The sequence below is a fragment of the Salvelinus fontinalis genome, chromosome 18, assembly GCF_029448725.1.
Source record: "Salvelinus fontinalis isolate EN_2023a chromosome 18, ASM2944872v1, whole genome shotgun sequence".
Taxonomy (NCBI): Eukaryota; Metazoa; Chordata; class Actinopteri; order Salmoniformes; family Salmonidae; genus Salvelinus; species Salvelinus fontinalis.
In genome coordinates, this window is record NC_074682.1 from 7,677,101 (window position 1) to 7,687,054 (window position 9,954).

Sequence of the window (9,954 nt, forward strand, 5' to 3'; positions counted from 1 at the left end):
GTTGACTGGGGCAGCTCTAGCAGGGCAGAAATTTTACAAATGACTTGTTGGAAAGGTGGCATCCTATGACGGTGCCACATTGAAAGTCACTGGGCTCTTCAGTATGGTCATTCTACTGCTATTGTTTGTCTGGTGATTGCATGGCTGTGCGCGCAATTGTATACACCTTTCAGCAACGGGTGGGGCTGAAATAGCCAAATCCACTAATTTCAAGGGTTGTCCACATACTTTTGTACATATAGTTTATATCAGAGGTGGGTTCTGTAAATCTGAGCAGCCCTTTAGTTTTTCTAGGGAAAAATTGTGAGGTCATTTTGTGATGTGAATTCAATGCTTCTTTTCCATCTATCCTTCTGTATTACTTTCAACACCATTTGTGTTGCAGAAATAAAATAACGTGAGTGCTGACGAAATTAGTTAATGTATGTTATTAAATAGATTGATGATGTCTGCTTTTATGTCCCGACAAAACTTAAAAGGGAAAAATGTGAACAAAAAATAAACAGTGCCTGACTATCTGACTATGTATTTGTAAAACCTATTGAAAACTAATGAAGTGTGTGGAGCATGTCCAGTTATTTTTCTACAAAATCACATTTCTAATTAAAATGTTTTTAAAATTCCAAGCCTCTCTTCTTTCTTTCAAATGTTTTCTCTCAGTATTGCATTTTTATGACCGAAAGAGTCTGTTGTTCAGAATGGGAAACAGGAAAGTAATAATTGACTGTAAAGTGCAACATTTGCCTGTTCCGTTATGAGAAGAGGCCTCGCTCCCCTGGTCTGGAGAAGGAGTCAGACATGTCAGACCTGGCTGTCTCGTAGAGGGCAGTAGAGGGCAGTAGTGAAGTTATATATTTAGATGCAGGAAGTTCAGGAAGATTCAGGCTATGACCAGATAATGTTTTGTAGATAAGCCAAGGAAAGATGTATTTTTAAAAATAAGTAAATTATTATAAAAATAAATAAAAATTACAGGGTATAACAGCAGAATGTTCTGTCTTTTCCATTGATAAGGCAAAGTAAAGACAGTACAGTATGAAGATAGGTAGAAACTGCTTCTCCAATAGAAATCCCCAATCACGCTTCTAGGCAATGTCATGGGCAGAAACACGTCATCAGGTCTAACCGTCTTCTCACGCCAAACTATGAATGTGCAGGCCATCAAATCAAAGGCACTCCTTTGATGTAAAGCTGTTTTTGAGAAAAAGGAAAATGGAAAATGTGTCAGTTTGTCACTTTCTGTCTCGACTTCCACCGAAGTCGGTTCCTCTCCTTGTTCGGGCGGCGTTCAACGATCGACGTCACGGGCTTTCTAGCCATCGCCGCTCCATTCCTCATTTTCCATTGGTTTTGTCTTGTTCCATTACACACCTGGTTTTCATTCCATAATTACTGCATGTATTTAGTCCTCTGTTTCCCCTCCATGTCTTTGTGTGTAATTGTTTGTGATGTGGATTATTTTCGGGCGCTTTACTTTTGCCATGTTCCGTATTTTTGGAACGTTATTGTTTTTACGTGCTGTATTTTGTAGAACGTAATTAAAGTGCGCCTGTTCACTACACTCTGCTCTCCTGCACCTGACTTCGCCTCCCGTACACACCATTGACACTTTCACAAGGTTGGAGTAATAAGATGTTCAACTACTTAAGACTCAAATCTAGGTTGTGCCTTTAGATTTCGAGAAACAACTAAGGAAGAATGGGAAGTCAATGATAGAAGTGAAACAAACCCCGGGTTGGTCTGCTTCGCAAGCATTCCTGGAAGTCTCACGATGTTGCACCTCTGGGTCTAGAAAATCTGTGCTATTACATTAACTTAACAGGTGAAATAATATCACTATTTGGCAAAAACCAAACCAACAAACACACAAACTTGGTAACACTTTATAATAACTCCACATAATAAAGCATTTATAATGGATTAGTAAATAGTTTATTCATAATTTATTAATCATCACTCCCACATTTGCAAATGTTAGTAATCTAGCTGTTCACACTTTAATAAGCAACTTTTAAAGTATTTAATAATGATTCATGAGAATTTAAAAATTGTTTAATGTAGGTCCTTATAAGCCATTTACTAATCATGAATTTAGTATTTTTGTGTGGTGTGGGCTACTAAATTTTATTAACGCTTTGAGTGACCAGTGTAATTTCTATCAAAAAGATGGACATGCCATTGGAAGACATTCCAGCTGGGTGTCAGCAAGGCATGTGTCAGTAAGGTATGGTGTCAGTGTCAGGTGTCAGTAAGGTATGTGGGCACCAGTGCTTTGGATGAGTAATTTGAAGATGATCCTGTATTGGATTGGGAGTCAGTGGAGCTTGATTGGGATTGTTGCAGTTGTTGGTTTAGAGCTTCCACTTTGTTTTGAAAGTAGGCCAGAAAACTGTCACAGAGGTCGGAGGCGATCGTGAGACAGGGGTTTTCCAATGGGCGGAAAAGTTTGTTGATGGTTGAGAAGAGCACTCTTGGGTTTCCTTGTTCATTCCTTATAATGTTGGAGAAATAGGTAGATTTCAAGTTTAAATGTTTAATGTCTCGTGCACAAGTACAGTGAAATGCCTTTCTTGCAAGCTCCAAAGCCAACAATGCAGTGATCAATATCAATGTAGGACTAAAAAATAATATATGGTAGAACAATAACACACAAGAAAAAAATAAGAATAACACAAGAAAGTAAGAAGCATAGAGACAGTACAGTTCGCCCCCTCCTGTCTCAGCGTCCAGTATTTATGCTGCAATGGTCTGTTATATCTGGAGTATTTCTCCTGTCTTATCCAGTGGCCTGTGTGAATTTAACTATCCTCCCTCTAATTCTCTCTCTTTCCCTCTCCCTTTCCCTTCCGTAGGACCTGAGCCCTGGGACCATGCCTCAGGACTACCTGGCCTGATGACTCCTTGCTGTCCCCAGTCCATCTAGTCGTGCTGCTGCTCCAGTTTCAACTGTTCTGCCTGCGGCTATGGAACCCTGACCTGTTCACCGGACGTGCTCCCTTGTCCCGGACCTGCTGTTTTCAACTCTCTCTACCGCACCTGCTGTCTCTAACTCTGAATGATCGGCTATGAAAAGCAAACTGACATTTATTCCTGAGGTGCTGACCTGTTGCACCCTCGACAATCACTGTGATTATTATTATTTGACCCTGCTGGTCATTTATGAACGTTTGAACATCTTGGCCATGTACTGTTACATGTACTGTCTCCACCCGGCACAGCCAGAAGAGGACTGGCCACCCCTCAGAGCCTAGTTCTTCTCTAGGTTTCTTCCTAGGTTCCTGACTTTCTAGGGATTTTTTTTGCCTAACCACCGTATTTCCACATCTGCATTGCTTGCTGTTTGGGGTTTTAGGCTGGGTTTCTGTATAGCACTTTGTGACATCTGATGATGTAAAAAGGGCTTTCTAAAAACATTTGATTGATTGATTGATACTCTATAAGGTAATCAGTCAATATTTGAAATAGATTAATTAGGCCTTAATCTATGGATTTCACATGACTGGAATACAGGTATGCATCCGTTGGTCACAATTACCTATAAAAAAAGGGGCGTGGATCAGAAAACCAGTCAGTATCTGTGTGGCCACCATTTGCCTCATGCAGCGCAACACATCTCCTTCGCATAGAGTTGATCAGGCTGTTGACTGTGGCCTGTGGAATGTTATCCCTCTCCTCTTCAATGACTGTGTGATGTTGCTGGATAGAGTATCCCAAACATGCTCAATGGGTGACATGTCTGGTGAGTTTGCAGGCCATGGAACAACTAGGCCATTTTCAGCTTCCAGGAATTGTGTGCAGATCCTTGTAACATGGGGCCGTGCATTATCATGCTGGAACATGAGGTGATTGTGTTGAATGGCATGACGATGGGCCTCAGGAGGTCGTCACGGTATCTCTGTGCATTCAAATTGCCATTTATAAAATGTAATTGTGTTCATTGTCCTTAGCTTATACCTGCCCATACCATAACCCCACTGCCACCATGGGGCAATCTGTTCACATCAGCAAACCGCTCACCCACACAGCCATAAAAGCTGTTTGCCATTTGCTTGATACAGTTGAAACTGGATTCCTACATGAAGAGCACATTTCTCCATCATGCCAGTGGTTATCGAAGGTAAGCATTTGCCCATTGAAGTTGGTTACGACGTCGAACCGCAATCTGATCAATACCCTGGTGAGGAAGATGAGCACGCAGATGAGATTCCCTGAGATGATTTCTGACAGTTTGTTCAGCTATTCTTTCATTGTGCAAACCCACAGTTTCATCAGCTGTCTGGGTGGCTGGTCTCAGATGATCCTGCAGGTGAAGAAGCGGGATGTGGAGGTCCTGGGCTGGTGTGGTTACACGTGGTCTATTGTTGTGAGGCCGGTTGGACCTACTGCCAAATTAACATAGAGAAATGAACATTCAATTGCCTGGCAACAGCTCTGGTGGACATTCCTGCAGTTAGCATGCCAATTGCATACTCCCTCTAAACTTGAGACATCTGCAGCTTTGTGTTGTGTGGCAAAACTGCACATTTTAGAGTGACCTTTTATTGTCCCCAGCACATGTTGCGCCAGTGTAATAATCATGATGTTTAATCAGATTCTTGATATACAACACCTGTCAGGTGGAAGAATTATCTTGGCAAAAGAGAAATCCTCACTAACAGGGATGCAAACAAAATTTGAGAGACCTAAGCTTTTTGTGAATATGGAACATTTCGGGGATCTTTTATTTCAGTTCATGAAACATGGGACCAATACTTTATATGTTTCATTTATATGTTTGTTCAGTGTAAATACAAGGGTCAACTCAGATAGTCCGTGTAGCCGTTTTATGGCTTGGGGATGGAAGCTGTTCAGAAGCCTGTTAATGGCATATTTGATGGGGTTTCCTTTCACACTACCTGATATAAAGGTCCTAGACGGCAGGGAGCTCGGCCCCAGTGATTTACTTGGCTGTCAGCACCACTCTCTATAGAGCCATTCGATCGAGAGCGGTTCTGTTGCCATACCAAGCAGTAATTCAGCCAGTCAAGATGCTCTCAATGGTGTAGCTGTATAACCTTTTGAGGATTTGAGGGGCCTATAGCAAACTTTTTCAACCTGCTGAGCGGGAAGAGACGCTATCGTACCTTCTTCATGACTGTACGCGTGTGTGTGGACCATTTTAGGTACTTAGTGATTTGGACTCCGAGGAACTTGAAGTTTGTGTGCTCTCCCCCTTGTTTCCTGTAGTCCACGATCAGCTCCTTGGTCTTGCTGACATTGAGGGAGAGGTTGTTGTCGTGGCACCACATTGCCAGATCTTTGACCTCCTCCCAATAGTCTGTCCCATCATCGCCGTTGATCAGGCCTACCGAAGTCACGTCGTCAGAAAACTTGATGATGGTTTTGGAGTCGTGCGTGGCCACGCAGTCGTGAGTGAACAGGGTGTACAGAAGGAAACTAAGCACATAACTCTGTGGGGCCCCCGTGTTGAGGGTCAGCGTGGCACAGGTACCTGGGGTCGGCACATCAGGAAGTCTATGATCGAGTTGCAGAGGAAAGTGTTCAGTACCAGTGTCCTAAGCTTGGTGACAAGCTTGGAGGAGACGATGCTTAGCTGTAGTCAACGGACAACATTCTCACATATGTATTCCTCGTATCTAGGTGGGTTGAGGGCAGTGTGGAGTGCAATTGAGATTGTGTCGTCTATGGATCTGTTGGGGTGGTATGCAAATTGGAGTGGTTCTAGGGTGTGGCAGGTGTGTCCTTGTAGTTGTGAAGGTGCTTATTAACCCTTGTGTAGTCTTAACATTCTCTTTACTCCCCTTGTCCTAAGGGTACAAAATGACCCACCATCAATAAACCCCCTAAAAAAAAGCATCTTAACTGAATTTTAAACCCCAAATATATTTTGCATGAAGAAACAATCTGTCATTGTCACGATCGTCGTAATGTGGAAGAGAGGAGGACCAAGGCGCAGCGTGAAGTGAATACATACTTCTATTTATTTAAGAAGAAACACTAACCAAACTAATATAAAACAACAAAACGAACGTGACGCTATATATAATAGTGCAGACACAAGCAACTAACACATAGACAACAACCCACAATACAAAACAGGCTACCTAAATATGGTTCCCAATCAGAGACAACGCAAAACACCTGTCTCTGATTGAGAACCATATCAGGCCAAACACATAGATGTAGACAAACCAGACATACAACATAGAATGCCCACTCAGATCACACCCTGACCAAACAAAGCATAAAACATACAAAGCAAACTATGGTCAGGGCGTGACAGTCATTCTTCACACACTTTGTGAATATCTTGGTTTTCCCTCTTCACAATGTAGAAAGACTGCATTTAATCAGTGGACACCACTCGTTTTTTTACAACACACCTGTCGGAATTGTTTTCTTTACTAAAGTAGAGGTTTATTATTATTATTATTATTGCTAAAGGTACTGCATACGTGTTAACATGAATTTTTTTAGCAAGAGATAGCACTTGTATAGCTTAAGAAGGTAGCAGAAATGTGCAGAAAGTAGTTTTGAAAGCATTTTATTGAAGGGAAACAATAAGCCTTGATTCTTTTGGAAACATAGTGATATATTCTTATATACTGTACAATGAGGAATTCAAACACAAAATACTAGTCTTCTCACATTTTTTTTAACCTTTGCCCCCACCCACAAGGTGTATAAACAACAACAATAAATAAGACTAAAATAAGATAGTAGATAAAACAAAAATGTGAAGAACATATATCGATCAACTCTAATTAGCACATGTAGAACAGTATGCAAGTGTGTGTGCATGGACTTTGCAGATGTATTTCTCACATGTGCAGCACATAGTATTTGTTTTACACTTCTTCTTTGGGGGCAGAATTGACATCTCCTCCTCTTGCCTACCCCAGCTGCAGCCTCAGGTGGATCAGGACAAGATTCAGCCCCCTGAGCAGAACTTGTTACCCCACACATTCAAAGAAGGGAGCGCCTCCTTCTTTGAATGTGTGGGGTTACAAGTGCCTTTCCCTGCTGCACCAGGAACAATGATGTTATGGAAGATGACCAGGGGTCAGCGGGCAGTCATCCTCTTGCAGCTGTAAGTTCCAATCGCCTTGTCCAGGTTGTCCACGCCTCCTTTGTTGTGGTTGTAGTCCAGGATGATGGCTGGCTTCCTGTCCTCAATATCACTGACCTCAGCCGTTTTGTGCAGTGTGCTCAGGAGGACCACATTCTTGTTCCTCTTTGGGAGGTAAGAAACTAGAGGGGTGGTGGGGGTGCAGGCAAGCTTTGCTGAGAAGGCCTCTCCCCCCCATGTTGCGAGGAGTGCAGGGGGGAGCTCAGGCTTGTTCTTTCTAACTGTGCTAACTATGGTGATTTTTCTCTTCAGGAGCTGCTGGCTGAGTTCAATCGGTAGCACACATAATCTACGTTTTTCATTGTGTGTGTGTGTGTCTTTGTGGTTTTTGTGGTGTGTAAATTATTTTGGAACTGCCGGGTCAAAAATAACCCCAAGACAATCTTTGTACCCTGGTCGTGTACAGCTTTCATAGAAATATGAACAAATATGAACTTTTTCTAATGTTGGGGTCACTATAGGAAAAGTCATCAAATTTCAAGTTGAAAAAATATAATTTAGGGGGGTTTCTCTGCTGTTAGACATAGTGGCGGGTCATCTTTGACCATTGAGACAACTCAAGGGTTAATAATGAGCCCTGTCCATTTGTAAAGCAGTTCTAGTCCTGTCCTGTGGCTTTCATGGCACGCTGCTCAGGAGTGTACCATTGGATGTTGAAAGAGACCACCCTCGTTTAAATGGGAGCCAGAACATCCAGGTTGGAGGAGAGCTCACTATTGTAATGAGCCACCAGGTCAGTCACTGAGGATACATGAGGGCCAGGGGAGTCATGCGATTGCAGGATATCCATTTGGCCAGCAGTGTTAATCCTTTTAAAATTCCTGTAGGTAATGATGAGCGTGTTGGTGGGCTTGGGCATGAGGGCAGGCTCACTGAACAGAATGGCCTTGTGGTCAGAGATGGGTATGTCCAGACCTGAGAGGTTGGAGGGAGCCGTGTTAGCACACAAGGCCAAGCACATGGCTTCTGTCATGGGTGGGGAAGTAGACATGCTGTGTGAAGTTGAAGCAATCCAACAAGGCCATGATGTGTAATGATGCATAATACACGTTTGTTTGTATGCGTTTAAACATGCATTTGTGTGCGTGTGCGTGTGTGCGTGCATGCGAGTGTGTGTATGGCTACGACAAAGGATGGAGCAAACAGAAGAAAGAAAAGCGGATGAACACCAAATGAATGACATAGCAGTAAGAAATAGGATCGTCAACTTTACAAGTGATAACAGCATGTCAGGGTAACAGAATTTCTGGTGGAAAACAAGCAATTATTTCAAATGAATGGTTAGTAGGCCATATTTTTATACTTCAATCCATGGTCCCTGCAGTGGTAATGTCCAGTCATGAGCGTCTCTGTTCATCTCAAGCCTACAGAATGATTGCCTCTCAATAGGCCAACAAAACGCCGAAAAATAACACCGTCTCATACTGCTAAATACATGTTATTTGTGCACTGCAATATAGCTGAAATGTTTTGCAAAAGCATAAGGTGCAATCTAAATGCCATCATTCTCAAATGCTTTACTTAAGGTGTGGGAGTAGAAGGCCTGTCTGTCTCTTCTACCTCTTAGTATTTAGAACATAATAAATAAAAAGACTTTGTAATAAACTCAATGAAACACATTGCTCATATCACGTAAAACAAATCAAATCAAATGTATTTATATAGCCCTTCTTACATCAGCTGATATCTCAAAGTGCTGTACAGAAACCCAGCCTAAAACCCCAAACAGCAGGCAATGCAGATGTAGAAGCACGGTGGCTAGGAAAAACTCCCTAGAAAGACAGACATTTAATCAATGTTCATTTATTCAACAGACTGAAAGTGTTCAAGTTTTAATGAACATATAAATAGACGACTGACAGAATGTTGAAGGCATCGCGTTTTTATACAAACACACACGTTCTTCAACATAAACACACTGAAATACAGATTGTCAAGACGAGCGCATCGAGGTCAGAGCAAAACTATACTGACTGAAACTACTCAAGATCACTGAAAGCAGGACTTCCCTCCTTGCCATCGGGAACAATTGTGTAAAAATAGATGAATATCTGACAGCATTTTTTACTCGAGCATCTGGCCCGTTATTTGCTTCAATAAGTCTCAATCTGAAAGCCAAACATTTTCAACACATCAAGCGTGTTTAGGACAAGTTCACCCGCTGTTCTGCAAACTAAGAGCGACGCACACAGATAATGGAATGTATGAGCTGTCAACAACAAAAAACGACAGTCCGACCATTCAACTGAGAAAAGTATTGAGGAGTTCAATGCAGTCCTCTGAACTGTGTAATTGCAGATTGAGTGATACACTTGTTTTGATTGAAGTTGAGACGCATCTGTCCTGAGCCAGTGAATCCTATAAGCACTGATGCGTCTGTAATGGACAGCCATATAGTTTATCTAAAGATCTGTAGGTGAAAGCACCAGGGGACATATTGTTCCAAACAGCAGTTTGACAGACAATCTTTCAGATCCACAGATAGAAAATACAAAACATGTGGCAGGATTCCCAACCCTGTCAATGTCACTCCACAGCAGAGGGGTGAACTCAGTGAACTGAAGATAGTTTTTTGCCAGATTATTCCCGCATCACGTATACATTTCCAAGCATCATCCATGCATCACATATACATCCATCGGTAAAAATGAACATTGGGCAAAATCCATTCCATAGCTAACTTGAACATGATGGCCAATATGTGGGATACTTGAACATTTCCAACAGAGATTCCCATGTCTTGGAACTGACAATACAGTCGGTGGTGTAAATAGGTGAAGGGAATTTCTTATTTACAATGTACTTTTTCTTCAGTTCACTGTCTG